The following is a 2,500-nucleotide window of genomic DNA, read 5'->3' as shown; positions in this document are numbered from 1 at the left end:
GCGCCGACATTCACTTTCACTGCGCCCATGGGTTTCGTACTGCCCCGTGGCTCGCGCTCACGTTAGACTCCTTGGTCCGTGTTTCAAGACGGGTCGGGAAGGTGGCTGACTTCAGCCGCGGACCCCGTGCGCCTCGCGAAACGACACCGGAAGCGCGACCGAGACGAAGAGGCTGGGCACTGAGAACAGTCCCCGACCCACGACGCCCCAGCCGGCACCGGGCGCTCGGCCCCGAAGGGCAGACGCGGCGATCTCTCCTCGCCCGAACGGCGGGCCGACGGACACGCGCGCCTATAGTACCCGACCGAGGCCGGGTTACCTTGCGCGCGGCCTTCTCGCCGCCGTCCAGACGGTCGCGGCCTTCGCCCGGCGCTAGTGCGCTGGTCCCCGATCGGGCGGCGCCGCCGGCGGCCCGTGAGGGTCCGCACGACAACGTCGCCGACAGGGGGCCGGCTGAAAGCGACCGGGCGACCCGACAGGCCCTCCCGTTTGCCTCTCGACGGTTTCACGTACTCTTTAACTCTCTCTTCAAAGTGCTTTTCAACTTTCCCTCACGGTACTTGTTCGCTATCGGTCTCGTGACCGTATTTAGCCTTAGATGGAGTTTACCACCCGCTTTGGGCTGCATTCCCAAACAACCCGACTCTGGGAAGACGCCGTAGCGCGCCCGCCTGTCGCCGCCATGGGCCTGACACCCGCTCTGGGACAAGGCCTCGATCAGAAGGACGCGGGCGACCGGCGAAGCGCGCCGTGACGAATTCCGTACGCCACAATTCCGCGCACTCCAAAAGCGCGCGGATTCGGCGATGGGCACATCCCGCTTCACTCGCCGTTACTGAGGGAATCCTCGTTAGTTTCTTTTCCTCCGCTTAGTAATATGCTTAAATTCAGCGGGTAGCCTCGTCCGACCTCAGGCCGAAAGTAAGGACCGGGACTATTCTTCCCGTTCCGCGCTCGCCGTCGGCGCCGCGCGCCGCCGCGCACCTCGATTCCCGCCCTTGAGCCGCCAGCCGTTGGCCTCTTCGAGGTCGACTCGCCGCCGCCGCGCGGGATTCTGGTCGCGATCGTCGCACATCGTGCCGTGCTGTCTTGAGCGGGACGGGCGCTCGCGCGTCCGACGCCGCAGCAGCCGCGCGGAGAAATCCCCGCGCGGAACGTTTGCAACGCGACCCTGAGGCGGGCGCGGCCCCGGGATTGACCCGAGGCCGCAATTTGCGTTCAGAACGTCGATGCTCAATGTGTCCTGCAATTCACACTAATTCACGCAGCTAGCTGCGTCCTTCATCGACTCACGAGCCGAGTGATCCACCGCCAAGAGCCATCCACGATTGTTTCGCTCGCACAGTGCCTCGCACTAAAGGGTGACAAAATATACCGCGCCGAGCGGTCGGCCAGGCCGACGCTTGAAGCCGGAGCGCGCGGCACCGCGGCACTCGACGCGCAAACATTACCGGGTGACCGAATCGCCGGCCGGCGCGCCGCTCCTCGCGGGTCGGGCGCCGGGTAGCAAAAACTTTTTCTCTCGCTTGTCCGAGTTTCGCGTTCGCCGAAGCGTTTGCGAGACCGTTAATGATCCTTCCGCAGGTTCACCTACGGAAACCTTGTTACGACTTTTACTTCCTCTAAATGATCAAGTTAGATCGTCTTCTCGGACGCCGGCTCGACCGTTGCCGGCCGCGCCAGGTCCAATCGGAGGACCTCACTAAACCATTCAATCGGTAGTAGCGACGGGCGGTGTGTACAAAGGGCAGGGACGTAATCAACGCGAGCTAATGACTCGCGCTTACTGGGAATTCCTCGTTCAAGGGAAATAATTGCAATTCCCTATCCCTAGCACGACCGGGGTTCAGCGGGTTACCCAGACCTGTCGGCCAAGGCGAGCACATGCTGATCCGGTCAGTGTAGCGCGCGTGCGGCCCCGAACATCTAAGGGCATCACAGACCTGTTATTGCTCAATCTCGTGTGGCTAAACGCCACTAGTCCCTCTAAGAAATTAGACGCCGACCGATTGGGTCGCGTAACTAGTTAGCAAGCCAGAGTCTCGTTCGTTATCGGAATTAACCAGACAAATCGCTCCACCAACTAAGAACGGCCATGCACCACCACCCACAGAATCAAGAAAGAGCTCTCAATCTGTCAATCCTCACTGTGTCCGGGCCGGGTGAGATTTCCCGTGTTGAGTCAAATTAAGCCGCAGGCTCCACTCCTGGTGGTGCCCTTCCGTCAATTCCTTTAAGTTTCAGCTTTGCAACCATACTTCCCCCGGAACCCAAAGACTTTGGTTTCCCGCAAGCTGCCGGAGAGGTCGTAAAACTAACGCCCCCCGATCGCTAGTTGGCATCGTTTATAGTCAGAACTAGGACGGTATCTGATCGTCTTCGAACCTCTGACTTTCGCTCTTGATTAAAGAAAACATTCTTGGCAAATGCTTTCGCAGTCGTTCGTCTTGCGCCGATCCAAGAATTTCACCTCTAACGGCACAGTACGAATGCCCCCGTC

The 2,500-nt window shown here is 60.4% G+C and overlaps 2 non-coding genes and 1 pseudogene across 2 annotated transcripts in view; all 3 read right to left on the bottom strand.

Moving 5' to 3' along the window:
- Positions 1-918, bottom strand: part of LOC146142952 (large subunit ribosomal RNA) — a 3,678-nt pseudogene extending 2,760 nt beyond the window's left edge.
- Positions 919-1,166: 248 nt separating this feature from the next.
- LOC146142951 (5.8S ribosomal RNA) lies at positions 1,167-1,320 on the bottom strand. The gene has a single exon (XR_014500722.1). It is a non-coding gene; the product is annotated as a 5.8S ribosomal RNA (ribosomal RNA).
- Positions 1,321-1,567: 247 nt separating this feature from the next.
- The window catches only part of LOC146142950 (small subunit ribosomal RNA), a 1,811-nt gene continuing 878 nt past the window's right edge, over positions 1,568-2,500 (bottom strand). The window contains exon 1 of the ribosomal RNA XR_014500788.1: positions 1,568-2,500. This exon is cut by the window's right edge and continues 878 nt beyond it. This is a non-coding gene — a ribosomal RNA (small subunit ribosomal RNA).

This window comes from Ascidiella aspersa, chromosome 5 (genome assembly GCF_963924565.1).
Source record: "Ascidiella aspersa chromosome 5, kaAscAspe10.2, whole genome shotgun sequence".
NCBI lineage: Eukaryota > Metazoa > Chordata > Ascidiacea > Phlebobranchia > Ascidiidae > Ascidiella > Ascidiella aspersa.
Note: the sequence above shows the minus strand (reverse complement) of the source record. Positions and strands in the feature narration are given on the sequence as shown.